This window comes from Anomaloglossus baeobatrachus, unplaced genomic scaffold (assembly GCF_048569485.1).
Source record: "Anomaloglossus baeobatrachus isolate aAnoBae1 unplaced genomic scaffold, aAnoBae1.hap1 Scaffold_373, whole genome shotgun sequence".
In the NCBI taxonomy this organism is placed as follows: domain Eukaryota; kingdom Metazoa; phylum Chordata; class Amphibia; order Anura; family Aromobatidae; genus Anomaloglossus; species Anomaloglossus baeobatrachus.
In genome coordinates, this window is record NW_027443076.1 from 26431 (window position 1) to 52701 (window position 26271).

Sequence of the window (26271 nt, forward strand, 5' to 3'; positions counted from 1 at the left end):
GATCTAGATAAGACAGAGAACTGCAGCACGGGGACATAGCCGAGTTGGTCAGGTTGAGTGGTGATGAGTTTGCTATTTGGATGAATAAAGAAAGTCAAAAGTGTGAAAGATAAAAAACAAAAGGAGGAAGTGTGAAAAGTGAATGGGCCAAATTGAGGTGCATATGAAGACGTATGCTTTCTTCCAATTCATTAAATCGGGCTAATATGAATCAGGTGAATTGAGTTCTGCTTTTGGAAACTGGGTTAAGAAGGGGTGCACCGTTCCTGGAGGTACTGCAATACCAGGTCAATGCGTGGAGTGGACAGAGCAAGCTCTTTTTCCATCTCCCTGTTCTAAAAATCCATTTAATATATGGTCCCCAGATAGGGGACGTATCAGATATTAAACTGATAAGAACAGATACTACACTTGATCTTAGCCAAAAGGCCGAGAAGCGATAACCAGAATTGGTTTGGGCCTCGAGTGGCACCCTGGCCTATGCCGGACACATCTTAGGGAGAGAGAGCGAGAGGGAGACAAACCCACGCCTACACAAGACATTTTGTCACCCAAGCCAACCCTTGAAAAGGCTGCTTTGCAGAGCAAAAACAAGAAGAATGGTGCGTTTTGCAGCCGCCGCCCACTGCAATGAATCTGAATAACTCCTCCTTTAGGGCGCAAGCAACTCCCCTCCCCCTTGCAGTCTTTCCAATTCACGATACAAAAAGACGGACAGGACAGGTTGCCTGACTTTCCGTCACTGCCACCCTTTGCCATCCTTACCCGTAGAAAGCCCTTTCATCATCCCCAAACCCTAATCTTTTCCCTTTCCTTCCCAGCCCCCAAACCCTGCCCTCTGTACCTTTCTCACCACCCGCTTCCCTTCTCCTGTCATCCCCCTACCACCCGGGAAAAAAAGAGATTGCCCCCTCCTTCCACTAGCCCACCCTCCCACCCAAAGAACAACTTCTTCTGCGCAGCTTGTTTTCTAGGCAGCAGCGCTATTGTGATGTCATCGGGGGGCATTGTGACAAGCCGCCAGTGTTCCGTCTCTTCATGTTGTGCACAGTTCAAACGGAAAATACATCAACAGGCAGACTACAGAAAAGCTTACTATCAAAGGTTAGAGGGGGGCTTTCTCAGAGGGCTTTTTACAGTTTTTCTATTCCCAATTAGCCGTTTAAGTGTACTTATTGAAAGTAGTAATTCTTTCATAGGCCGCCCTTTCTTAGTATTTGACGTTCCTTATATTGCGGTATGAGGCTTCGCAGTAGGTTGCAAACATTCATCACCCATGACTGTCCCCAATTGAGCTCAGAAGCTCAATGTCTATCATGACCTCTCTTTTAGAATGTCCAAGAGCAAGCAAACTATTCCTCCAGGAGAGGGCGCCAACAGACTACTAAAGAGATCATCATTACTCAAAGAAAACCCCAAAAACCAATGCATGATAGGAATAAACAGGTAACTTTCTTTGGAGTGGAAGCGGAGAGATCGCACCAGATGCCAATTCTAGATCTTATCACACCTGTGGTCACTGCAGCAGCAGGTGAATCCACTTTGTCCAAAAGGGATCTATTCCATTCAATTGCAAATGATCTAGATAAGACAGAGAACTGCAGCACGGGGACATAGCCGAGTTGGTCAGGTTGAGTGGTGATGAGTTTGCTATTTGGATGAATAAAGAAAGTCAAAAGTGTGAAAGATAAAAAACAAAAGGAGGAAGTGTGAAAAGTGAATGGGCCAAATTGAGGTGCATATGAAGACGTATGCTTTCTTCCAATTCATTAAATCGGGCTAATATGAATCAGGTGAATTGAGTTCTGCTTTTGGAAACTGGGTTAAGAAGGGGTGCACCGTTCCTGGAGGTACTGCAATACCAGGTCAATGCGTGGAGTGGACAGAGCAAGCTCTTTTTCCATCTCCCTGTTCTAAAAATCCATTTAATATATGGTCCCCAGATAGGGGACGTATCAGATATTAAACTGATAAGAACAGATACTACACTTGATCTTAGCCAAAAGGCCGAGAAGCGATAACCAGAATTGGTTTGGGCCTCGAGTGGCACCCTGGCCTATGCCGGACACATCTTAGGGAGAGAGAGCGAGAGGGAGACAAACCCACGCCTACACAAGACATTTTGTCACCCAAGCCAACCCTTGAAAAGGCTGCTTTGCAGAGCAAAAACAAGAAGAATGGTGCGTTTTGCAGCCGCCGCCCACTGCAATGAATCTGAATAACTCCTCCTTTAGGGCGCAAGCAACTCCCCTCCCCCTTGCAGTCTTTCCAATTCACGATACAAAAAGACGGACAGGACAGGTTGCCTGACTTTCCGTCACTGCCACCCTTTGCCATCCTTACCCGTAGAAAGCCCTTTCATCATCCCCAAACCCTAATCTTTTCCCTTTCCTTCCCAGCCCCCAAACCCTGCCCTCTGTACCTTTCTCACCACCCGCTTCCCTTCTCCTGTCATCCCCCTACCACCCGGGAAAAAAAGAGATTGCCCCCTCCTTCCACTAGCCCACCCTCCCACCCAAAGAACAACTTCTTCTGCGCAGCTTGTTTTCTAGGCAGCAGCGCTATTGTGATGTCATCGGGGGGCATTGTGACAAGCCGCCAGTGTTCCGTCTCTTCATGTTGTGCACAGTTCAAACGGAAAATACATCAACAGGCAGACTACAGAAAAGCTTACTATCAAAGGTTAGAGGGGGGCTTTCTCAGAGGGCTTTTTACAGTTTTTCTATTCCCAATTAGCCGTTTAAGTGTACTTATTGAAAGTAGTAATTCTTTCATAGGCCGCCCTTTCTTAGTATTTGACGTTCCTTATATTGCGGTATGAGGCTTCGCAGTAGGTTGCAAACATTCATCACCCATGACTGTCCCCAATTGAGCTCAGAAGCTCAATGTCTATCATGACCTCTCTTTTAGAATGTCCAAGAGCAAGCAAACTATTCCTCCAGGAGAGGGCGCCAACAGACTACTAAAGAGATCATCATTACTCAAAGAAAACCCCAAAAACCAATGCATGATAGGAATAAACAGGTAACTTTCTTTGGAGTGGAAGCGGAGAGATCGCACCAGATGCCAATTCTAGATCTTATCACACCTGTGGTCACTGCAGCAGCAGGTGAATCCACTTTGTCCAAAAGGGATCTATTCCATTCAATTGCAAATGATCTAGATAAGACAGAGAACTGCAGCACGGGGACATAGCCGAGTTGGTCAGGTTGAGTGGTGATGAGTTTGCTATTTGGATGAATAAAGAAAGTCAAAAGTGTGAAAGATAAAAAACAAAAGGAGGAAGTGTGAAAAGTGAATGGGCCAAATTGAGGTGCATATGAAGACGTATGCTTTCTTCCAATTCATTAAATCGGGCTAATATGAATCAGGTGAATTGAGTTCTGCTTTTGGAAACTGGGTTAAGAAGGGGTGCACCGTTCCTGGAGGTACTGCAATACCAGGTCAATGCGTGGAGTGGACAGAGCAAGCTCTTTTTCCATCTCCCTGTTCTAAAAATCCATTTAATATATGGTCCCCAGATAGGGGACGTATCAGATATTAAACTGATAAGAACAGATACTACACTTGATCTTAGCCAAAAGGCCGAGAAGCGATAACCAGAATTGGTTTGGGCCTCGAGTGGCACCCTGGCCTATGCCGGACACATCTTAGGGAGAGAGAGCGAGAGGGAGACAAACCCACGCCTACACAAGACATTTTGTCACCCAAGCCAACCCTTGAAAAGGCTGCTTTGCAGAGCAAAAACAAGAAGAATGGTGCGTTTTGCAGCCGCCGCCCACTGCAATGAATCTGAATAACTCCTCCTTTAGGGCGCAAGCAACTCCCCTCCCCCTTGCAGTCTTTCCAATTCACGATACAAAAAGACGGACAGGACAGGTTGCCTGACTTTCCGTCACTGCCACCTTTTGCCATCCTTACCCGTAGAAAGCCCTTTCATCATCCCCAAACCCTAATCTTTTCCCTTTCCTTCCCAGCCCCCAAACCCTGCCCTCTGTACCTTTCTCACCACCCGCTTCCCTTCTCCTGTCATCCCCCTACCACCCGGGAAAAAAAGAGATTGCCCCCTCCTTCCACTAGCCCACCCTCCCACCCAAAGAACAACTTCTTCTGCGCAGCTTGTTTTCTAGGCAGCAGCGCTATTGTGATGTCATCGGGGGGCATTGTGACAAGCCGCCAGTGTTCCGTCTCTTCATGTTGTGCACAGTTCAAACGGAAAATACATCAACAGGCAGACTACAGAAAAGCTTACTATCAAAGGTTAGAGGGGGGCTTTCTCAGAGGGCTTTTTACAGTTTTTCTATTCCCAATTAGCCGTTTAAGTGTACTTATTGAAAGTAGTAATTCTTTCATAGGCCGCCCTTTCTTAGTATTTGACGTTCCTTATATTGCGGTATGAGGCTTCGCAGTAGGTTGCAAACATTCATCACCCATGACTGTCCCCAATTGAGCTCAGAAGCTCAATGTCTATCATGACCTCTCTTTTAGAATGTCCAAGAGCAAGCAAACTATTCCTCCAGGAGAGGGCGCCAACAGACTACTAAAGAGATCATCATTACTCAAAGAAAACCCCAAAAACCAATGCATGATAGGAATAAACAGGTAACTTTCTTTGGAGTGGAAGCGGAGAGATCGCACCAGATGCCAATTCTAGATCTTATCACACCTGTGGTCACTGCAGCAGCAGGTGAATCCACTTTGTCCAAAAGGGATCTATTCCATTCAATTGCAAATGATCTAGATAAGACAGAGAACTGCAGCACGGGGACATAGCCGAGTTGGTCAGGTTGAGTGGTGATGAGTTTGCTATTTGGATGAATAAAGAAAGTCAAAAGTGTGAAAGATAAAAAACAAAAGGAGGAAGTGTGAAAAGTGAATGGGCCAAATTGAGGTGCATATGAAGACGTATGCTTTCTTCCAATTCATTAAATCGGGCTAATATGAATCAGGTGAATTGAGTTCTGCTTTTGGAAACTGGGTTAAGAAGGGGTGCACCGTTCCTGGAGGTACTGCAATACCAGGTCAATGCGTGGAGTGGACAGAGCAAGCTCTTTTTCCATCTCCCTGTTCTAAAAATCCATTTAATATATGCTCCCCAGATAGGGGACGTATCAGATATTAAACTGATAAGAACAGATACTACACTTGATCTTAGCCAAAAGGCCGAGAAGCGATAACCAGAATTGGTTTGGGCCTCGAGTGGCACCCTGGCCTATGCCGGACACATCTTAGGGAGAGAGAGCGAGAGGGAGACAAACCCACGCCTACACAAGACATTTTGTCACCCAAGCCAACCCTTGAAAAGGCTGCTTTGCAGAGCAAAAACAAGAAGAATGGTGCGTTTTGCAGCCGCCGCCCACTGCAATGAATCTGAATAACTCCTCCTTTAGGGCGCAAGCAACTCCCCTCCCCCTTGCAGTCTTACCAATTCACGATACAAAAAGACGGACAGGACAGGTTGCCTGACTTTCCGTCACTGCCACCCTTTGCCATCCTTACCCGTAGAAAGCCCTTTCATCATCCCCAAACCCTAATCTTTTCCCTTTCCTTCCCAGCCCCCAAACCCTGCCCTCTGTACCTTTCTCACCACCCGCTTCCCTTCTCCTGTCATCCCCCTACCACCCGGGAAAAAAAGAGATTGCCCCCTCCTTCCACTAGCCCACCCTCCCACCCAAAGAACAACTTCTTCTGCGCAGCTTGTTTTCTAGGCAGCAGCGCTATTGTGATGTCATCGGGGGGCATTGTGACAAGCCGCCAGTGTTCCGTCTCTTCATGTTGTGCACAGTTCAAACGGAAAATACATCAACAGGCAGACTACAGAAAAGCTTACTATCAAAGGTTAGAGGGGGGCTTTCTCAGAGGGCTTTTTACAGTTTTTCTATTCCCAATTAGCCGTTTAAGTGTACTTATTGAAAGTAGTAATTCTTTCATAGGCCGCCCTTTCTTAGTATTTGACGTTCCTTATATTGCGGTATGAGGCTTCGCAGTAGGTTGCAAACATTCATCACCCATGACTGTCCCCAATTGAGCTCAGAAGCTCAATGTCTATCATGACCTCTCTTTTAGAATGTCCAAGAGCAAGCAAACTATTCCTCCAGGAGAGGGCGCCAACAGACTACTAAAGAGATCATCATTACTCAAAGAAAACCCCAAAAACCAATGCATGATAGGAATAAACAGGTAACTTTCTTTGGAGTGGAAGCGGAGAGATCGCACCAGATGCCAATTCTAGATCTTATCACACCTGTGGTCACTGCAGCAGCAGGTGAATCCACTTTGTCCAAAAGGGATCTATTCCATTCAATTGCAAATGATCTAGATAAGACAGAGAACTGCAGCACGGGGACATAGCCGAGTTGGTCAGGTTGAGTGGTGATGAGTTTGCTATTTGGATGAATAAAGAAAGTCAAAAGTGTGAAAGATAAAAAACAAAAGGAGGAAGTGTGAAAAGTGAATGGGCCAAATTGAGGTGCATATGAAGACGTATGCTTTCTTCCAATTCATTAAATCGGGCTAATATGAATCAGGTGAATTGAGTTCTGCTTTTGGAAACTGGGTTAAGAAGGGGTGCACCGTTCCTGGAGGTACTGCAATACCAGGTCAATGCGTGGAGTGGACAGAGCAAGCTCTTTTTCCATCTCCCTGTTCTAAAAATCCATTTAATATATGGTACCCAGATAGGGGACGTATCAGATATTAAACTGATAAGAACAGATACTACACTTGATCTTAGCCAAAAGGCCGAGAAGCGATAACCAGAATTGGTTTGGGCCTCGAGTGGCACCCTGGCCTATGCCGGACACATCTTAGGGAGAGAGAGCGAGAGGGAGACAAACCCACGCCTACACAAGACATTTTGTCACCCAAGCCAACCCTTGAAAAGGCTGCTTTGCAGAGCAAAAACAAGAAGAATGGTGCGTTTTGCAGCCGCCGCCCACTGCAATGAATCTGAATAACTCCTCCTTTAGGGCGCAAGCAACTCCCCTCCCCCTTGCAGTCTTTCCAATTCACGATACAAAAAGACGGACAGGACAGGTTGCCTGACTTTCCGTCACTGCCACCCTTTGCCATCCTTACCCGTAGAAAGCCCTTTCATCATCCCCAAACCCTAATCTTTTCCCTTTCCTTCCCAGCCCCCAAACCCTGCCCTCTGTACCTTTCTCACCACCCGCTTCCCTTCTCCTGTCATCCCCCTACCACCCGGGAAAAAAAGAGATTGCCCCCTCCTTCCACTAGCCCACCCTCCCACCCAAAGAACAACTTCTTCTGCGCAGCTTGTTTTCTAGGCAGCAGCGCTATTGTGATGTCATCGGGGGGCATTGTGACAAGCCGCCAGTGTTCCGTCTCTTCATGTTGTGCACAGTTCAAACGGAAAATACATCAACAGGCAGACTACAGAAAAGCTTACTATCAAAGGTTAGAGGGGGGCTTTCTCAGAGGGCTTTTTACAGTTTTTCTATTCCCAATTAGCCGTTTAAGTGTACTTATTGAAAGTAGTAATTCTTTCATAGGCCGCCCTTTCTTAGTATTTGACGTTCCTTATATTGCGGTATGAGGCTTCGCAGTAGGTTGCAAACATTCATCACCCATGACTGTCCCCAATTGAGCTCAGAAGCTCAATGTCTATCATGACCTCTCTTTTAGAATGTCCAAGAGCAAGCAAACTATTCCTCCAGGAGAGGGCGCCAACAGACTACTAAAGAGATCATCATTACTCAAAGAAAACCCCAAAAACCAATGCATGATAGGAATAAACAGGTAACTTTCTTTGGAGTGGAAGCGGAGAGATCGCACCAGATGCCAATTCTAGATCTTATCACACCTGTGGTCACTGCAGCAGCAGGTGAATCCACTTTGTCCAAAAGGGATCTATTCCATTCAATTGCAAATGATCTAGATAAGACAGAGAACTGCAGCACGGGGACATAGCCGAGTTGGTCAGGTTGAGTGGTGATGAGTTTGCTATTTGGATGAATAAAGAAAGTCAAAAGTGTGAAAGATAAAAAACAAAAGGAGGAAGTGTGAAAAGTGAATGGGCCAAATTGAGGTGCATATGAAGACGTATGCTTTCTTCCAATTCATTAAATCGGGCTAATATGAATCAGGTGAATTGAGTTCTGCTTTTGGAAACTGGGTTAAGAAGGGGTGCACCGTTCCTGGAGGTACTGCAATACCAGGTCAATGCGTGGAGTGGACAGAGCAAGCTCTTTTTCCATCTCCCTGTTCTAAAAATCCATTTAATATATGGTCCCCAGATAGGGGACGTATCAGATATTAAACTGATAAGAACAGATACTACACTTGATCTTAGCCAAAAGGCCGAGAAGCGATAACCAGAATTGGTTTGGGCCTCGAGTGGCACCCTGGCCTATGCCGGACACATCTTAGGGAGAGAGAGCGAGAGGGAGACAAACCCACGCCTACACAAGACATTTTGTCACCCAAGCCAACCCTTGAAAAGGCTGCTTTGCAGAGCAAAAACAAGAAGAATGGTGCGTTTTGCAGCCGCCGCCCACTGCAATGAATCTGAATAACTCCTCCTTTAGGGCGCAAGCAACTCCCCTCCCCCTTGCAGTCTTTCCAATTCACGATACAAAAAGACGGACAGGACAGGTTGCCTGACTTTCCGTCACTGCCACCCTTTGCCATCCTTACCCGTAGAAAGCCCTTTCATCATCCCCAAACCCTAATCTTTTCCCTTTCCTTCCCAGCCCCCAAACCCTGCCCTCTGTACCTTTCTCACCACCCGCTTCCCTTCTCCTGTCATCCCCCTACCACCCGGGAAAAAAAGAGATTGCCCCCTCCTTCCACTAGCCCACCCTCCCACCCAAAGAACAACTTCTTCTGCGCAGCTTGTTTTCTAGGCAGCAGCGCTATTGTGATGTCATCGGGGGGCATTGTGACAAGCCGCCAGTGTTCCGTCTCTTCATGTTGTGCACAGTTCAAACGGAAAATACATCAACAGGCAGACTACAGAAAAGCTTACTATCAAAGGTTAGAGGGGGGCTTTCTCAGAGGGCTTTTTACAGTTTTTCTATTCCCAATTAGCCGTTTAAGTGTACTTATTGAAAGTAGTAATTCTTTCATAGGCCGCCCTTTCTTAGTATTTGACGTTCCTTATATTGCGGTATGAGGCTTCGCAGTAGGTTGCAAACATTCATCACCCATGACTGTCCCCAATTGAGCTCAGAAGCTCAATGTCTATCATGACCTCTCTTTTAGAATGTCCAAGAGCAAGCAAACTATTCCTCCAGGAGAGGGCGCCAACAGACTACTAAAGAGATCATCATTACTCAAAGAAAACCCCAAAAACCAATGCATGATAGGAATAAACAGGTAACTTTCTTTGGAGTGGAAGCGGAGAGATCGCACCAGATGCCAATTCTAGATCTTATCACACCTGTGGTCACTGCAGCAGCAGGTGAATCCACTTTGTCCAAAAGGGATCTATTCCATTCAATTGCAAATGATCTAGATAAGACAGAGAACTGCAGCACGGGGACATAGCCGAGTTGGTCAGGTTGAGTGGTGATGAGTTTGCTATTTGGATGAATAAAGAAAGTCAAAAGTGTGAAAGATAAAAAACAAAAGGAGGAAGTGTGAAAAGTGAATGGGCCAAATTGAGGTGCATATGAAGACGTATGCTTTCTTCCAATTCATTAAATCGGGCTAATATGAATCAGGTGAATTGAGTTCTGCTTTTGGAAACTGGGTTAAGAAGGGGTGCACCGTTCCTGGAGGTACTGCAATACCAGGTCAATGCGTGGAGTGGACAGAGCAAGCTCTTTTTCCATCTCCCTGTTCTAAAAATCCATTTAATATATGGTACCCAGATAGGGGACGTATCAGATATTAAACTGATAAGAACAGATACTACACTTGATCTTAGCCAAAAGGCCGAGAAGCGATAACCAGAATTGGTTTGGGCCTCGAGTGGCACCCTGGCCTATGCCGGACACATCTTAGGGAGAGAGAGCGAGAGGGAGACAAACCCACGCCTACACAAGACATTTTGTCACCCAAGCCAACCCTTGAAAAGGCTGCTTTGCAGAGCAAAAACAAGAAGAATGGTGCGTTTTGCAGCCGCCGCCCACTGCAATGAATCTGAATAACTCCTCCTTTAGGGCGCAAGCAACTCCCCTCCCCCTTGCAGTCTTTCCAATTCACGATACAAAAAGACGGACAGGACAGGTTGCCTGACTTTCCGTCACTGCCACCCTTTGCCATCCTTACCCGTAGAAAGCCCTTTCATCATCCCCAAACCCTAATCTTTTCCCTTTCCTTCCCAGCCCCCAAACCCTGCCCTCTGTACCTTTCTCACCACCCGCTTCCCTTCTCCTGTCATCCCCCTACCACCCGGGAAAAAAAGAGATTGCCCCCTCCTTCCACTAGCCCACCCTCCCACCCAAAGAACAACTTCTTCTGCGCAGCTTGTTTTCTAGGCAGCAGCGCTATTGTGATGTCATCGGGGGGCATTGTGACAAGCCGCCAGTGTTCCGTCTCTTCATGTTGTGCACAGTTCAAACGGAAAATACATCAACAGGCAGACTACAGAAAAGCTTACTATCAAAGGTTAGAGGGGGGCTTTCTCAGAGGGCTTTTTACAGTTTTTCTATTCCCAATTAGCCGTTTAAGTGTACTTATTGAAAGTAGTAATTCTTTCATAGGCCGCCCTTTCTTAGTATTTGACGTTCCTTATATTGCGGTATGAGGCTTCGCAGTAGGTTGCAAACATTCATCACCCATGACTGTCCCCAATTGAGCTCAGAAGCTCAATGTCTATCATGACCTCTCTTTTAGAATGTCCAAGAGCAAGCAAACTATTCCTCCAGGAGAGGGCGCCAACAGACTACTAAAGAGATCATCATTACTCAAAGAAAACCCCAAAAACCAATGCATGATAGGAATAAACAGGTAACTTTCTTTGGAGTGGAAGCGGAGAGATCGCACCAGATGCCAATTCTAGATCTTATCACACCTGTGGTCACTGCAGCAGCAGGTGAATCCACTTTGTCCAAAAGGGATCTATTCCATTCAATTGCAAATGATCTAGATAAGACAGAGAACTGCAGCACGGGGACATAGCCGAGTTGGTCAGGTTGAGTGGTGATGAGTTTGCTATTTGGATGAATAAAGAAAGTCAAAAGTGTGAAAGATAAAAAACAAAAGGAGGAAGTGTGAAAAGTGAATGGGCCAAATTGAGGTGCATATGAAGACGTATGCTTTCTTCCAATTCATTAAATCGGGCTAATATGAATCAGGTGAATTGAGTTCTGCTTTTGGAAACTGGGTTAAGAAGGGGTGCACCGTTCCTGGAGGTACTGCAATACCAGGTCAATGCGTGGAGTGGACAGAGCAAGCTCTTTTTCCATCTCCCTGTTCTAAAAATCCATTTAATATATGGTCCCCAGATAGGGGACGTATCAGATATTAAACTGATAAGAACAGATACTACACTTGATCTTAGCCAAAAGGCCGAGAAGCGATAACCAGAATTGGTTTGGGCCTCGAGTGGCACCCTGGCCTATGCCGGACACATCTTAGGGAGAGAGAGCGAGAGGGAGACAAACCCACGCCTACACAAGACATTTTGTCACCCAAGCCAACCCTTGAAAAGGCTGCTTTGCAGAGCAAAAACAAGAAGAATGGTGCGTTTTGCAGCCGCCGCCCACTGCAATGAATCTGAATAACTCCTCCTTTAGGGCGCAAGCAACTCCCCTCCCCCTTGCAGTCTTTCCAATTCACGATACAAAAAGACGGACAGGACAGGTTGCCTGACTTTCCGTCACTGCCACCCTTTGCCATCCTTACCCGTAGAAAGCCCTTTCATCATCCCCAAACCCTAATCTTTTCCCTTTCCTTCCCAGCCCCCAAACCCTGCCCTCTGTACCTTTCTCACCACCCGCTTCCCTTCTCCTGTCATCCCCCTACCACCCGGGAAAAAAAGAGATTGCCCCCTCCTTCCACTAGCCCACCCTCCCACCCAAAGAACAACTTCTTCTGCGCAGCTTGTTTTCTAGGCAGCAGCGCTATTGTGATGTCATCGGGGGGCATTGTGACAAGCCGCCAGTGTTCCGTCTCTTCATGTTGTGCACAGTTCAAACGGAAAATACATCAACAGGCAGACTACAGAAAAGCTTACTATCAAAGGTTAGAGGGGGGCTTTCTCAGAGGGCTTTTTACAGTTTTTCTATTCCCAATTAGCCGTTTAAGTGTACTTATTGAAAGTAGTAATTCTTTCATAGGCCGCCCTTTCTTAGTATTTGACGTTCCTTATATTGCGGTATGAGGCTTCGCAGTAGGTTGCAAACATTCATCACCCATGACTGTCCCCAATTGAGCTCAGAAGCTCAATGTCTATCATGACCTCTCTTTTAGAATGTCCAAGAGCAAGCAAACTATTCCTCCAGGAGAGGGCGCCAACAGACTACTAAAGAGATCATCATTACTCAAAGAAAACCCCAAAAACCAATGCATGATAGGAATAAACAGGTAACTTTCTTTGGAGTGGAAGCGGAGAGATCGCACCAGATGCCAATTCTAGATCTTATCACACCTGTGGTCACTGCAGCAGCAGGTGAATCCACTTTGTCCAAAAGGGATCTATTCCATTCAATTGCAAATGATCTAGATAAGACAGAGAACTGCAGCACGGGGACATAGCCGAGTTGGTCAGGTTGAGTGGTGATGAGTTTGCTATTTGGATGAATAAAGAAAGTCAAAAGTGTGAAAGATAAAAAACAAAAGGAGGAAGTGTGAAAAGTGAATGGGCCAAATTGAGGTGCATATGAAGACGTATGCTTTCTTCCAATTCATTAAATCGGGCTAATATGAATCAGGTGAATTGAGTTCTGCTTTTGGAAACTGGGTTAAGAAGGGGTGCACCGTTCCTGGAGGTACTGCAATACCAGGTCAATGCGTGGAGTGGACAGAGCAAGCTCTTTTTCCATCTCCCTGTTCTAAAAATCCATTTAATATATGGTCCCCAGATAGGGGACGTATCAGATATTAAACTGATAAGAACAGATACTACACTTGATCTTAGCCAAAAGGCCGAGAAGCGATAACCAGAATTGGTTTGGGCCTCGAGTGGCACCCTGGCCTATGCCGGACACATCTTAGGGAGAGAGAGCGAGAGGGAGACAAACCCACGCCTACACAAGACATTTTGTCACCCAAGCCAACCCTTGAAAAGGCTGCTTTGCAGAGCAAAAACAAGAAGAATGGTGCGTTTTGCAGCCGCCGCCCACTGCAATGAATCTGAATAACTCCTCCTTTAGGGCGCAAGCAACTCCCCTCCCCCTTGCAGTCTTTCCAATTCACGATACAAAAAGACGGACAGGACAGGTTGCCTGACTTTCCGTCACTGCCACCCTTTGCCATCCTTACCCGTAGAAAGCCCTTTCATCATCCCCAAACCCTAATCTTTTCCCTTTCCTTCCCAGCCCCCAAACCCTGCCCTCTGTACCTTTCTCACCACCCGCTTCCCTTCTCCTGTCATCCCCCTACCACCCGGGAAAAAAAGAGATTGCCCCCTCCTTCCACTAGCCCACCCTCCCACCCAAAGAACAACTTCTTCTGCGCAGCTTGTTTTCTAGGCAGCAGCGCTATTGTGATGTCATCGGGGGGCATTGTGACAAGCCGCCAGTGTTCCGTCTCTTCATGTTGTGCACAGTTCAAACGGAAAATACATCAACAGGCAGACTACAGAAAAGCTTACTATCAAAGGTTAGAGGGGGGCTTTCTCAGAGGGCTTTTTACAGTTTTTCTATTCCCAATTAGCCGTTTAAGTGTACTTATTGAAAGTAGTAATTCTTTCATAGGCCGCCCTTTCTTAGTATTTGACGTTCCTTATATTGCGGTATGAGGCTTCGCAGTAGGTTGCAAACATTCATCACCCATGACTGTCCCCAATTGAGCTCAGAAGCTCAATGTCTATCATGACCTCTCTTTTAGAATGTCCAAGAGCAAGCAAACTATTCCTCCAGGAGAGGGCGCCAACAGACTACTAAAGAGATCATCATTACTCAAAGAAAACCCCAAAAACCAATGCATGATAGGAATAAACAGGTAACTTTCTTTGGAGTGGAAGCGGAGAGATCGCACCAGATGCCAATTCTAGATCTTATCACACCTGTGGTCACTGCAGCAGCAGGTGAATCCACTTTGTCCAAAAGGGATCTATTCCATTCAATTGCAAATGATCTAGATAAGACAGAGAACTGCAGCACGGGGACATAGCCGAGTTGGTCAGGTTGAGTGGTGATGAGTTTGCTATTTGGATGAATAAAGAAAGTCAAAAGTGTGAAAGATAAAAAACAAAAGGAGGAAGTGTGAAAAGTGAATGGGCCAAATTGAGGTGCATATGAAGACGTATGCTTTCTTCCAATTCATTAAATCGGGCTAATATGAATCAGGTGAATTGAGTTCTGCTTTTGGAAACTGGGTTAAGAAGGGGTGCACCGTTCCTGGAGGTACTGCAATACCAGGTCAATGCGTGGAGTGGACAGAGCAAGCTCTTTTTCCATCTCCCTGTTCTAAAAATCCATTTAATATATGGTCCCCAGATAGGGGACGTATCAGATATTAAACTGATAAGAACAGATACTACACTTGATCTTAGCCAAAAGGCCGAGAAGCGATAACCAGAATTGGTTTGGGCCTCGAGTGGCACCCTGGCCTATGCCGGACACATCTTAGGGAGAGAGAGCGAGAGGGAGACAAACCCACGCCTACACAAGACATTTTGTCACCCAAGCCAACCCTTGAAAAGGCTGCTTTGCAGAGCAAAAACAAGAAGAATGGTGCGTTTTGCAGCCGCCGCCCACTGCAATGAATCTGAATAACTCCTCCTTTAGGGCGCAAGCAACTCCCCTCCCCCTTGCAGTCTTTCCAATTCACGATACAAAAAGACGGACAGGACAGGTTGCCTGACTTTCCGTCACTGCCACCCTTTGCCATCCTTACCCGTAGAAAGCCCTTTCATCATCCCCAAACCCTAATCTTTTCCCTTTCCTTCCCAGCCCCCAAACCCTGCCCTCTGTACCTTTCTCACCACCCGCTTCCCTTCTCCTGTCATCCCCCTACCACCCGGGAAAAAAAGAGATTGCCCCCTCCTTCCACTAGCCCACCCTCCCACCCAAAGAACAACTTCTTCTGCGCAGCTTGTTTTCTAGGCAGCAGCGCTATTGTGATGTCATCGGGGGGCATTGTGACAAGCCGCCAGTGTTCCGTCTCTTCATGTTGTGCACAGTTCAAACGGAAAATACATCAACAGGCAGACTACAGAAAAGCTTACTATCAAAGGTTAGAGGGGGGCTTTCTCAGAGGGCTTTTTACAGTTTTTCTATTCCCAATTAGCCGTTTAAGTGTACTTATTGAAAGTAGTAATTCTTTCATAGGCCGCCCTTTCTTAGTATTTGACGTTCCTTATATTGCGGTATGAGGCTTCGCAGTAGGTTGCAAACATTCATCACCCATGACTGTCCCCAATTGAGCTCAGAAGCTCAATGTCTATCATGACCTCTCTTTTAGAATGTCCAAGAGCAAGCAAACTATTCCTCCAGGAGAGGGCGCCAACAGACTACTAAAGAGATCATCATTACTCAAAGAAAACCCCAAAAACCAATGCATGATAGGAATAAACAGGTAACTTTCTTTGGAGTGGAAGCGGAGAGATCGCACCAGATGCCAATTCTAGATCTTATCACACCTGTGGTCACTGCAGCAGCAGGTGAATCCACTTTGTCCAAAAGGGATCTATTCCATTCAATTGCAAATGATCTAGATAAGACAGAGAACTGCAGCACGGGGACATAGCCGAGTTGGTCAGGTTGAGTGGTGATGAGTTTGCTATTTGGATGAATAAAGAAAGTCAAAAGTGTGAAAGATAAAAAACAAAAGGAGGAAGTGTGAAAAGTGAATGGGCCAAATTGAGGTGCATATGAAGACGTATGCTTTCTTCCAATTCATTAAATCGGGCTAATATGAATCAGGTGAATTGAGTTCTGCTTTTGGAAACTGGGTTAAGAAGGGGTGCACCGTTCCTGGAGGTACTGCAATACCAGGTCAATGCGTGGAGTGGACAGAGCAAGCTCTTTTTCCATCTCCCTGTTCTAAAAATCCATTTAATATATGGTCCCCAGATAGGGGACGTATCAGATATTAAACTGATAAGAACAGATACTACACTTGATCTTAGCCAAAAGGCCGAGAAGCGATAACCAGAATTGGTTTGGGCCTCGAGTGGCACCCTGGCCTATGCCGGACACATCTTAGGGAGAGAGAGCGAGAGGGAGACAAACCCACGCCTACACAAGACATTTTGTCACCCAAGCCAACCCTTGAAAAGGCTGCTTTGCAGAGCAAAAACAAGAAGAATGGTGCGTTTTGCAGCCGCCGCCCACTGCAATGAATCTGAATAACTCCTCCTTTAGGGCGCAAGCAACTCCCCTCCCCCTTGCAGTCTTTCCAATTCACGATACAAAAAGACGGACAGGACAGGTTGCCTGACTTTCCGTCACTGCCACCCTTTGCCATCCTTACCCGTAGAAAGCCCTTTCATCATCCCCAAACCCTAATCTTTTCCCTTTCCTTCCCAGCCCCCAAACCCTGCCCTCTGTACCTTTCTCACCACCCGCTTCCCTTCTCCTGTCATCCCCCTACCACCCGGGAAAAAAAGAGATTGCCCCCTCCTTCCACTAGCCCACCCTCCCACCCAAAGAACAACTTCTTCTGCGCAGCTTGTTTTCTAGGCAGCAGCGCTATTGTGATGTCATCGGGGGGCATTGTGACAAGCCGCCAGTGTTCCGTCTCTTCATGTTGTGCACAGTTCAAACGGAAAATACATCAACAGGCAGACTACAGAAAAGCTTACTATCAAAGGTTAGAGGGGGGCTTTCTCAGAGGGCTTTTTACAGTTTTTCTATTCCCAATTAGCCGTTTAAGTGTACTTATTGAAAGTAGTAATTCTTTCATAGGCCGCCCTTTCTTAGTATTTGACGTTCCTTATATTGCGGTATGAGGCTTCGCAGTAGGTTGCAAACATTCATCACCCATGACTGTCCCCAATTGAGCTCAGAAGCTCAATGTCTATCATGACCTCTCTTTTAGAATGTCCAAGAGCAAGCAAACTATTCCTCCAGGAGAGGGCGCCAACAGACTACTAAAGAGATCATCATTACTCAAAGAAAACCCCAAAAACCAATGCATGATAGGAATAAACAGGTAACTTTCTTTGGAGTGGAAGCGGAGAGATCGCACCAGATGCCAATTCTAGATCTTATCACACCTGTGGTCACTGCAGCAGCAGGTGAATCCACTTTGTCCAAAAGGGATCTATTCCATTCAATTGCAAATGATCTAGATAAGACAGAGAACTGCAGCACGGGGACATAGCCGAGTTGGTCAGGTTGAGTGGTGATGAGTTTGCTATTTGGATGAATAAAGAAAGTCAAAAGTGTGAAAGATAAAAAACAAAAGGAGGAAGTGTGAAAAGTGAATGGGCCAAATTGAGGTGCATATGAAGACGTATGCTTTCTTCCAATTCATTAAATCGGGCTAATATGAATCAGGTGAATTGAGTTCTGCTTTTGGAAACTGGGTTAAGAAGGGGTGCACCGTTCCTGGAGGTACTGCAATACCAGGTCAATGCGTGGAGTGGACAGAGCAAGCTCTTTTTCCATCTCCCTGTTCTAAAAATCCATTTAATATATGGTCCCCAGATAGGGGACGTATCAGATATTAAACTGATAAGAACAGATACTACACTTGATCTTAGCCAAAAGGCCGAGAAGCGATAACCAGAATTGGTTTGGGCCTCGAGTGGCACCCTGGCCTATGCCGGACACATCTTAGGGAGAGAGAGCGAGAGGGAGACAAACCCACGCCTACACAAGACATTTTGTCACCCAAGCCAACCCTTGAAAAGGCTGCTTTGCAGAGCAAAAACAAGAAGAATGGTGCGTTTTGCAGCCGCCGCCCACTGCAATGAATCTGAATAACTCCTCCTTTAGGGCGCAAGCAACTCCCCTCCCCCTTGCAGTCTTTCCAATTCACGATACAAAAAGACGGACAGGACAGGTTGCCTGACTTTCCGTCACTGCCACCCTTTGCCATCCTTACCCGTAGAAAGCCCTTTCATCATCCCCAAACCCTAATCTTTTCCCTTTCCTTCCCAGCCCCCAAACCCTGCCCTCTGTACCTTTCTCACCACCCGCTTCCCTTCTCCTGTCATCCCCCTACCACCCGGGAAAAAAAGAGATTGCCCCCTCCTTCCACTAGCCCACCCTCCCACCCAAAGAACAACTTCTTCTGCGCAGCTTGTTTTCTAGGCAGCAGCGCTATTGTGATGTCATCGGGGGGCATTGTGACAAGCCGCCAGTGTTCCGTCTCTTCATGTTGTGCACAGTTCAAACGGAAAATACATCAACAGGCAGACTACAGAAAAGCTTACTATCAAAGGTTAGAGGGGGGCTTTCTCAGAGGGCTTTTTACAGTTTTTCTATTCCCAATTAGCCGTTTAAGTGTACTTATTGAAAGTAGTAATTCTTTCATAGGCCGCCCTTTCTTAGTATTTGACGTTCCTTATATTGCGGTATGAGGCTTCGCAGTAGGTTGCAAACATTCATCACCCATGACTGTCCCCAATTGAGCTCAGAAGCTCAATGTCTATCATGACCTCTCTTTTAGAATGTCCAAGAGCAAGCAAACTATTCCTCCAGGAGAGGGCGCCAACAGACTACTAAAGAGATCATCATTACTCAAAGAAAACCCCAAAAACCAATGCATGATAGGAATAAACAGGTAACTTTCTTTGGAGTGGAAGCGGAGAGATCGCACCAGATGCCAATTCTAGATCTTATCACACCTGTGGTCACTGCAGCAGCAGGTGAATCCACTTTGTCCAAAAGGGATCTATTCCATTCAATTGCAAATGATCTAGATAAGACAGAGAACTGCAGCACGGGGACATAGCCGAGTTGGTCAGGTTGAGTGGTGATGAGTTTGCTATTTGGATGAATAAAGAAAGTCAAAAGTGTGAAAGATAAAAAACAAAAGGAGGAAGTGTGAAAAGTGAATGGGCCAAATTGAGGTGCATATGAAGACGTATGCTTTCTTCCAATTCATTAAATCGGGCTAATATGAATCAGGTGAATTGAGTTCTGCTTTTGGAAACTGGGTTAAGAAGGGGTGCACCGTTCCTGGAGGTACTGCAATACCAGGTCAATGCGTGGAGTGGACAGAGCAAGCTCTTTTTCCATCTCCCTGTTCTAAAAATCCATTTAATATATGGTCCCCAGATAGGGGACGTATCAGATATTAAACTGATAAGAACAGATACTACACTTGATCTTAGCCAAAAGGCCGAGAAGCGATAACCAGAATTGGTTTGGGCCTCGAGTGGCACCCTGGCCTATGCCGGACACATCTTAGGGAGAGAGAGCGAGAGGGAGACAAACCCACGCCTACACAAGACATTTTGTCACCCAAGCCAACCCTTGAAAAGGCTGCTTTGCAGAGCAAAAACAAGAAGAATGGTGCGTTTTGCAGCCGCCGCCCACTGCAATGAATCTGAATAACTCCTCCTTTAGGGCGCAAGCAACTCCCCTCCCCCTTGCAGTCTTTCCAATTCACGATACAAAAAGACGGACAGGACAGGTTGCCTGACTTTCCATCACTGCCACCCTTTGCCATCCTTACCCGTAGAAAGCCCTTTCATCATCCCCAAACCCTAATCTTTTCCCTTTCCTTCCCAGCCCCCAAACCCTGCCCTCTGTACCTTTCTCACCACCCGCTTCCCTTCTCCTGTCATCCCCCTACCACCCGGGAAAAAAAGAGATTGCCCCCTCCTTCCACTAGCCCACCCTCCCACCCAAAGAACAACTTCTTCTGCGCAGCTTGTTTTCTAGGCAGCAGCGCTATTGTGATGTCATCGGGGGGCATTGTGACAAGCCGCCAGTGTTCCGTCTCTTCATGTTGTGCACAGTTCAAACGGAAAATACATCAACAGGCAGACTACAGAAAAGCTTACTATCAAAGGTTAGAGGGGGGCTTTCTCAGAGGGCTTTTTACAGTTTTTCTATTCCCAATTAGCCGTTTAAGTGTACTTATTGAAAGTAGTAATTCTTTCATAGGCCGCCCTTTCTTAGTATTTGACGTTCCTTATATTGCGGTATGAGGCTTCGCAGTAGGTTGCAAACATTCATCACCCATGACTGTCCCCAATTGAGCTCAGAAGCTCAATGTCTATCATGACCTCTCTTTTAGAATGTCCAAGAGCAAGCAAACTATTCCTCCAGGAGAGGGCGCCAACAGACTACTAAAGAGATCATCATTACTCAAAGAAAACCCCAAAAACCAATGCATGATAGGAATAAACAGGTAACTTTCTTTGGAGTGGAAGCGGAGAGATCGCACCAGATGCCAATTCTAGATCTTATCACACCTGTGGTCACTGCAGCAGCAGGTGAATCCACTTTGTCCAAAAGGGATCTATTCCATTCAATTGCAAATGATCTAGATAAGACAGAGAACTGCAGCACGGGGACATAGCCGAGTTGGTCAGGTTGAGTGGTGATGAGTTTGCTATTTGGATGAATAAAGAAAGTCAAAAGTGTGAAAGATAAAAAACAAAAGGAGGAAGTGTGAAAAGTGAATGGGCCAAATTGAGGTGCATATGAAGACGTATGCTTTCTTCCAATTCATTAAATCGGGCTAATATGAATCAGGTGAATTGAGTTCTGCTTTTGGAAACTGGGTTAAGAAGGGGTGCACCGTTCCTGGAGGTACTGCAATACCAGGTCAATGCGTGGAGTGGACAGAGCAAGCTCTTTTTCCATCTCCCTGTTCTAAAAATCCATTTAATATATGGTCCCCAGATAGGGGACGTATCAGATATTAAACTGATAAGAACAGATACTACACTTGATCTTAGCCAAAAGGCCGAGAAGCGATAACCAGAATTGGTTTGGGCCTCGAGTGGCACCCTGGCCTATGCCGGACACATCTTAGGGAGAGAGAGCGAGAGGGAGACAAACCCATGCCTACACAAGACATTTTGTCACCCAAGCCAACCCTTGAAAAGGCTGCTTTGCAGAGCAAAAACAAGAAGAATGGTGCGTTTTGCAGCCGCCGCCCACTGCAATGAATCTGAATAACTCCTCCTTTAGGGCGCAAGCAACTCCCCTCCCCCTTGCAGTCTTTCCAATTCACGATACAAAAAGACGGACAGGACAGGTTGCCTGACTTTCCGTCACTGCCACCCTTTGCCATCCTTACCCGTAGAAAGCCCTTTCATCATCCCCAAACCCTAATCTTTTCCCTTTCCTTCCCAGCCCCCAAACCCTGCCCTCTGTACCTTTCTCACCACCCGCTTCCCTTCTCCTGTCATCCCCCTACCACCCGGGAAAAAAAGAGATTGCCCCCTCCTTCCACTAGCCCACCCTCCCACCCAAAGAACAACTTCTTCTGCGCAGCTTGTTTTCTAGGCAGCAGCGCTATTGTGATGTCATCGGGGGGCATTGTGACAAGCCGCCAGTGTTCCGTCTCTTCATGTTGTGCACAGTTCAAACGGAAAATACATCAACAGGCAGACTACAGAAAAGCTTACTATCAAAGGTTAGAGGGGGGCTTTCTCAGAGGGCTTTTTACAGTTTTTCTATTCCCAATTAGCCGTTTAAGTGTACTTATTGAAAGTAGTAATTCTTTCATAGGCCGCCCTTTCTTAGTATTTGACGTTCCTTATATTGCGGTATGAGGCTTCGCAGTAGGTTGCAAACATTCATCACCCATGACTGTCCCCAATTGAGCTCAGAAGCTCAATGTCTATCATGACCTCTCTTTTAGAATGTCCAAGAGCAAGCAAACTATTCCTCCAGGAGAGGGCGCCAACAGACTACTAAAGAGATCATCATTACTCAAAGAAAACCCCAAAAACCAATGCATGATAGGAATAAACAGGTAACTTTCTTTGGAGTGGAAGCGGAGAGATCGCACCAGATGCCAATTCTAGATCTTATCACACCTGTGGTCACTGCAGCAGCAGGTGAATCCACTTTGTCCAAAAGGGATCTATTCCATTCAATTGCAAATGATCTAGATAAGACAGAGAACTGCAGCACGGGGACATAGCCGAGTTGGTCAGGTTGAGTGGTGATGAGTTTGCTATTTGGATGAATAAAGAAAGTCAAAAGTGTGAAAGATAAAAAACAAAAGGAGGAAGTGTGAAAAGTGAATGGGCCAAATTGAGGTGCATATGAAGACGTATGCTTTCTTCCAATTCATTAAATCGGGCTAATATGAATCAGGTGAATTGAGTTCTGCTTTTGGAAACTGGGTTAAGAAGGGGTGCACCGTTCCTGGAGGTACTGCAATACCAGGTCAATGCGTGGAGTGGACAGAGCAAGCTCTTTTTCCATCTCCCTGTTCTAAAAATCCATTTAATATATGGTCCCCAGATAGGGGACGTATCAGATATTAAACTGATAAGAACAGATACTACACTTGATCTTAGCCAAAAGGCCGAGAAGCGATAACCAGAATTGGTTTGGGCCTCGAGTGGCACCCTGGCCTATGCCGGACACATCTTAGGGAGAGAGAGCGAGAGGGAGACAAACCCACGCCTACACAAGACATTTTGTCACCCAAGCCAACCCTTGAAAAGGCTGCTTTGCAGAGCAAAAACAAGAAGAATGGTGCGTTTTGCAGCCGCCGCCCACTGCAATGAATCTGAATAACTCCTCCTTTAGGGCGCAAGCAACTCCCCTCCCCCTTGCAGTCTTTCCAATTCACGATACAAAAAGACGGACAGGACAGGTTGCCTGACTTTCCGTCACTGCCACCCTTTGCCATCCTTACCCGTAGAAAGCCCTTTCATCATCCCCAAACCCTAATCTTTTCCCTTTCCTTCCCAGCCCCCAAACCCTGCCCTCTGTACCTTTCTCACCACCCGCTTCCCTTCTCCTGTCATCCCCCTACCACCCGGGAAAAAAAGAGATTGCCCCCTCCTTCCACTAACCCACCCTCCCACCCAAAGAACAACTTCTTCTGCGCAGCTTGTTTTCTAGGCAGCAGCGCTATTGTGATGTCATCGGGGGGCATTGTGACAAGCCGCCAGTGTTCCGTCTCTTCATGTTGTGCACAGTTCAAACGGAAAATACATCAACAGGCAGACTACAGAAAAGCTTACTATCAAAGGTTAGAGGGGGGCTTTCTCAGAGGGCTTTTTACAGTTTTTCTATTCCCAATTAGCCGTTTAAGTGTACTTATTGAAAGTAGTAATTCTTTCATAGGCCGCCCTTTCTTAGTATTTGACGTTCCTTATATTGCGGTATGAGGCTTCGCAGTAGGTTGCAAACATTCATCACCCATGACTGTCCCCAATTGAGCTCAGAAGCTCAATGTCTATCATGACCTCTCTTTTAGAATGTCCAAGAGCAAGCAAACTATTCCTCCAGGAGAGGGCGCCAACAGACTACTAAAGAGATCATCATTACTCAAAGAAAACCCCAAAAACCAATGCATGATAGGAATAAACAGGTAACTTTCTTTGGAGTGGAAGCGGAGAGATCGCACCAGATGCCAATTCTAGATCTTATCACACCTGTGGTCACTGCAGCAGCAGGTGAATCCACTTTGTCCAAAAGGGATCTATTCCATTCAATTGCAAATGATCTAGATAAGACAGAGAACTGCAGCACGGGGACATAGCCGAGTTGGTCAGGTTGAGTGGTGATGAGTTTGCTATTTGGATGAATAAAGAAAGTCAAAAGTGTGAAAGATAAAAAACAAAAGGAGGAAGTGTGAAAAGTGAATGGGCCAAATTGAGGTGCATATGAAGACGTATGCTTTCTTCCAATTCATTAAATCGGGCTAATATGAATCAGGTGAATTGAGTTCTGCTTTTGGAAACTGGGTTAAGAAGGGGTGCACCGTTCCTGGAGGTACTGCAATACCAGGTCAATGCGTGGAGTGGACAGAGCAAGCTCTTTTTCCATCTCCCTGTTCTAAAAATCCATTTAATATATGGTCCCCAGATAGGGGACGTATCAGATATTAAACTGATAAGAACAGATACTACACTTGATCTTAGCCAAAAGGCCGAGAAGCGATAACCAGAATTGGTTTGGGCCTCGAGTGGCACCCTGGCCTATGCCGGACACATCTTAGGGAGAGAGAGCGAGAGGGAGACAAACCCACGCCTACACAAGACATTTTGTCACCCAAGCCAACCCTTGAAAAGGCTGCTTTGCAGAGCAAAAACAAGAAGAATGGTGCGTTTTGCAGCCGCCGCCCACTGCAATGAATCTGAATAACTCCTCCTTTAGGGCGCAAGCAACTCCCCTCCCCCTTGCAGTCTTTCCAATTCACGATACAAAAAGACGGACAGGACAGGTTGCCTGACTTTCCGTCACTGCCACCCTTTGCCATCCTTACCCGTAGAAAGCCCTTTCATCATCCCCAAACCCTAATCTTTTCCCTTTCCTTCCCAGCCCCCAAACCCTGCCCTCTGTACCTTTCTCACCACCCGCTTCCCTTCTCCTGTCATCCCCCTACCACCCGGGAAAAAAAGAGATTGCCCCCTCCTTCCACTAGCCCACCCTCCCACCCAAAGAACAACTTCTTCTGCGCAGCTTGTTTTCTAGGCAGCAGCGCTATTGTGATGTCATCGGGGGGCATTGTGACAAGCCGCCAGTGTTCCGTCTCTTCATGTTGTGCACAGTTCAAACGGAAAATACATCAACAGGCAGACTACAGAAAAGCTTACTATCAAAGGTTAGAGGGGGGCTTTCTCAGAGGGCTTTTTACAGTTTTTCTATTCCCAATTAGCCGTTTAAGTGTACTTATTGAAAGTAGTAATTCTTTCATAGGCCGCCCTTTCTTAGTATTTGACGTTCCTTATATTGCGGTATGAGGCTTCGCAGTAGGTTGCAAACATTCATCACCCATGACTGTCCCCAATTGAGCTCAGAAGCTCAATGTCTATCATGACCTCTCTTTTAGAATGTCCAAGAGCAAGCAAACTATTCCTCCAGGAGAGGGCGCTAACAGACTACTAAAGAGATCATCATTACTCAAAGAAAACCCCAAAAACCAATGCATGATAGGAATAAACAGGTAACTTTCTTTGGAGTGGAAGCGGAGAGATCGCACCAGATGCCAATTCTAGATCTTATCACACCTGTGGTCACTGCAGCAGCAGGTGAATCCACTTTGTCCAAAAGGGATCTATTCCATTCAATTGCAAATGATCTAGATAAGACAGAGAACTGCAGCACGGGGACATAGCCGAGTTGGTCAGGTTGAGTGGTGATGAGTTTGCTATTTGGATGAATAAAGAAAGTCAAAAGTGTGAAAGATAAAAAACAAAAGGAGGAAGTGTGAAAAGTGAATGGGCCAAATTGAGGTGCATATGAAGACGTATGCTTTCTTCCAATTCATTAAATCGGGCTAATATGAATCAGGTGAATTGAGTTCTGCTTTTGGAAACTGGGTTAAGAAGGGGTGCACCGTTCCTGGAGGTACTGCAATACCAGGTCAATGCGTGGAGTGGACAGAGCAAGCTCTTTTTCCATCTCCCTGTTCTAAAAATCCATTTAATATATGGTCCCCAGATAGGGGACGTATCAGATATTAAACTGATAAGAACAGATACTACACTTGATCTTAGCCAAAAGGCCGAGAAGCGATAACCAGAATTGGTTTGGGCCTCGAGTGGCACCCTGGCCTATGCCGGACACATCTTAGGGAGAGAGAGCGAGAGGGAGACAAACCCACGCCTACACAAGACATTTTGTCACCCAAGCCAACCCTTGAAAAGGCTGCTTTGCAGAGCAAAAACAAGAAGAATGGTGCGTTTTGCAGCCGCCGCCCACTGCAATGAATCTGAATAACTCCTCCTTTAGGGCGCAAGCAACTCCCCTCCCCCTTGCAGTCTTTCCAATTCACGATACAAAAAGACGGACAGGACAGGTTGCCTGACTTTCCGTCACTGCCACCCTTTGCCATCCTTACCCGTAGAAAGCCCTTTCATCATCCCCAAACCCTAATCTTTTCCCTTTCCTTCCCAGCCCCCAAACCCTGCCCTCTGTACCTTTCTCACCACCCGCTTCCCTTCTCCTGTCATCCCCCTACCACCCGGGAAAAAAAGAGATTGCCCCCTCCTTCCACTAGCCCACCCTCCCACCCAAAGAACAACTTCTTCTGCGCAGCTTGTTTTCTAGGCAGCAGCGCTATTGTGATGTCATCGGGGGGCATTGTGACAAGCCGCCA

At 46.3% G+C, this 26271-nt stretch overlaps 17 non-coding genes across 17 annotated transcripts; all 17 read right to left on the reverse strand.

Moving 5' to 3' along the window:
* Window positions 1-250: 250 nt before the first annotated feature.
* LOC142274484 (U2 spliceosomal RNA) lies at window positions 251-441 on the reverse strand. Its single transcript, XR_012738779.1, has one exon. It is a non-coding gene; the product is annotated as a U2 spliceosomal RNA (small nuclear RNA).
* Window positions 442-1828: 1387 nt separating this feature from the next.
* On the reverse strand, window positions 1829-2019 carry LOC142274485 (U2 spliceosomal RNA). The gene has a single exon (XR_012738780.1). It is a non-coding gene; the product is annotated as a U2 spliceosomal RNA (small nuclear RNA).
* A 1387-nt stretch (window positions 2020-3406) lies between these two features.
* Window positions 3407-3597, reverse strand: LOC142274486 (U2 spliceosomal RNA). The gene has a single exon (XR_012738781.1). It is a non-coding gene; the product is annotated as a U2 spliceosomal RNA (small nuclear RNA).
* A 1387-nt stretch (window positions 3598-4984) lies between these two features.
* LOC142274456 (U2 spliceosomal RNA) lies at window positions 4985-5175 on the reverse strand. Its single transcript, XR_012738765.1, has one exon. It is a non-coding gene; the product is annotated as a U2 spliceosomal RNA (small nuclear RNA).
* Window positions 5176-6562: 1387 nt separating this feature from the next.
* Window positions 6563-6753, reverse strand: LOC142274457 (U2 spliceosomal RNA). Its single transcript, XR_012738766.1, has one exon. It is a non-coding gene; the product is annotated as a U2 spliceosomal RNA (small nuclear RNA).
* Window positions 6754-8140: 1387 nt separating this feature from the next.
* Window positions 8141-8331, reverse strand: LOC142274487 (U2 spliceosomal RNA). The gene has a single exon (XR_012738782.1). It is a non-coding gene; the product is annotated as a U2 spliceosomal RNA (small nuclear RNA).
* A 1387-nt stretch (window positions 8332-9718) lies between these two features.
* Window positions 9719-9909, reverse strand: LOC142274458 (U2 spliceosomal RNA). The gene has a single exon (XR_012738767.1). It is a non-coding gene; the product is annotated as a U2 spliceosomal RNA (small nuclear RNA).
* A 1387-nt stretch (window positions 9910-11296) lies between these two features.
* LOC142274488 (U2 spliceosomal RNA) lies at window positions 11297-11487 on the reverse strand. Its single transcript, XR_012738783.1, has one exon. It is a non-coding gene; the product is annotated as a U2 spliceosomal RNA (small nuclear RNA).
* A 1387-nt stretch (window positions 11488-12874) lies between these two features.
* On the reverse strand, window positions 12875-13065 carry LOC142274490 (U2 spliceosomal RNA). The gene has a single exon (XR_012738784.1). It is a non-coding gene; the product is annotated as a U2 spliceosomal RNA (small nuclear RNA).
* Window positions 13066-14452: 1387 nt separating this feature from the next.
* Window positions 14453-14643, reverse strand: LOC142274492 (U2 spliceosomal RNA). Its single transcript, XR_012738786.1, has one exon. It is a non-coding gene; the product is annotated as a U2 spliceosomal RNA (small nuclear RNA).
* Window positions 14644-16030: 1387 nt separating this feature from the next.
* LOC142274493 (U2 spliceosomal RNA) lies at window positions 16031-16221 on the reverse strand. The gene has a single exon (XR_012738787.1). It is a non-coding gene; the product is annotated as a U2 spliceosomal RNA (small nuclear RNA).
* A 1387-nt stretch (window positions 16222-17608) lies between these two features.
* On the reverse strand, window positions 17609-17799 carry LOC142274494 (U2 spliceosomal RNA). The gene has a single exon (XR_012738788.1). It is a non-coding gene; the product is annotated as a U2 spliceosomal RNA (small nuclear RNA).
* Window positions 17800-19186: 1387 nt separating this feature from the next.
* LOC142274495 (U2 spliceosomal RNA) lies at window positions 19187-19377 on the reverse strand. Its single transcript, XR_012738789.1, has one exon. It is a non-coding gene; the product is annotated as a U2 spliceosomal RNA (small nuclear RNA).
* A 1387-nt stretch (window positions 19378-20764) lies between these two features.
* On the reverse strand, window positions 20765-20955 carry LOC142274496 (U2 spliceosomal RNA). The gene has a single exon (XR_012738790.1). It is a non-coding gene; the product is annotated as a U2 spliceosomal RNA (small nuclear RNA).
* A 1387-nt stretch (window positions 20956-22342) lies between these two features.
* LOC142274497 (U2 spliceosomal RNA) lies at window positions 22343-22533 on the reverse strand. The gene has a single exon (XR_012738791.1). It is a non-coding gene; the product is annotated as a U2 spliceosomal RNA (small nuclear RNA).
* A 1387-nt stretch (window positions 22534-23920) lies between these two features.
* On the reverse strand, window positions 23921-24111 carry LOC142274498 (U2 spliceosomal RNA). Its single transcript, XR_012738792.1, has one exon. It is a non-coding gene; the product is annotated as a U2 spliceosomal RNA (small nuclear RNA).
* Window positions 24112-25498: 1387 nt separating this feature from the next.
* LOC142274499 (U2 spliceosomal RNA) lies at window positions 25499-25689 on the reverse strand. Its single transcript, XR_012738793.1, has one exon. It is a non-coding gene; the product is annotated as a U2 spliceosomal RNA (small nuclear RNA).
* Between the last annotated feature and the right edge of the window lie 582 nt (window positions 25690-26271).